Below are 831 nucleotides of genomic sequence, written 5' to 3'. Positions count from 1 at the left end.
AAAAAAATCCCTCCCACCTTCTCTCATCTGCTGCGGAATAAAAGAAATATCGGCGGGCGCGGCGCCATGTGAGCGGCGGGCCGGGGCCGGGCGGAGCAGCGGCCGTGCCCCCGGGACGGCGGGGGCAGCCCTGGGAGCCGGCGGCATGGTGGGGACCCCCAGCCTGGTGGCCAAAGCCCCCCCGGTGAGGGCCACCCCGCGACGGGACGGACCGGAGGGGCCCCGGGAGCGAGGGGGTCCCGCTGGGGACGGGATGGGGTTTCCGGGATGGGGGGGTCCCTGTGGGAAAGGGGGTCTCCCGTCTCTCTCCACCGGTAGGACGCGGTGCTCCGGGGGGTAAAAAAAAGGGGGGGGGGGGTGGCTGGGGCTGGAGGTGGGATTGGGAAGGGGTCCCCGGTGAGACGCGGTCGCGGGTGGGAGCGGGGCGGGGGTCCCCGCATGGAGCCGTCCCGGGAGGGTCACCCGGGTGGGGGAGTGGGGGGGCGCGAGGAGGGGTCCCGGCGGCTTCACCCCCTCCCCAAAGCGTGCAGCGGCAGCTCCTTCAACTTTTGGTGTACGGCCCCCCGGGGTGGCTAGGGGGGAGAGAGAGGGTGGAGGTGCTTCCTCCCTTCCCTCCTCCTCCTCCTCCTCGTCCTCTGAGGCCGTGCCCTGTGCCCGCAGCCGGCCGCCCCACCGCGGGGGTCCGGGCCGCCGGGGGGGCTGCGGCTGGCGGCGGTGATGGAGAGCCTGCAGCGGCAGCAGGCGGCCCGCCTGGCCCGCAGCCCCGACGGCACGCCCCGACGGGCCCCGGCCGAGCCCGCTCCGGCCCCCGGCCCCGCTCCGCCGCCCCCC

At 75.8% G+C, this 831-nt stretch overlaps 1 protein-coding gene across 4 annotated transcripts in view; it reads left to right on the top strand.

Annotated features, from left to right (window-relative positions):
- Positions 1-697, top strand: part of SIGMAR1 (sigma non-opioid intracellular receptor 1) — a 7,118-nt gene extending 6,421 nt beyond the window's left edge. The window contains exon 5 of one of the 4 annotated variants that reach the window (XR_004746250.1): positions 612-697. The gene's annotated coding sequence lies outside the window, so the exon portion shown is untranslated. Of the gene's footprint in view, positions 1-599 lie in introns of all 4 variants that reach the window. The other 3 variants (XR_004746251.1, XR_004746252.1, XR_004746253.1) reach the window with 3 other exon arrangements.
- Positions 698-831: the final 134 nt, after the last annotated feature.

The sequence above is a fragment of the Oxyura jamaicensis genome, chromosome Z (assembly GCF_011077185.1).
Source record: "Oxyura jamaicensis isolate SHBP4307 breed ruddy duck chromosome Z, BPBGC_Ojam_1.0, whole genome shotgun sequence".
NCBI lineage: Eukaryota > Metazoa > Chordata > Aves > Anseriformes > Anatidae > Oxyura > Oxyura jamaicensis.
The sequence above is the reverse complement of the archived record's forward strand: the minus strand, read 5'-3'. Positions and strand labels throughout refer to the sequence as shown.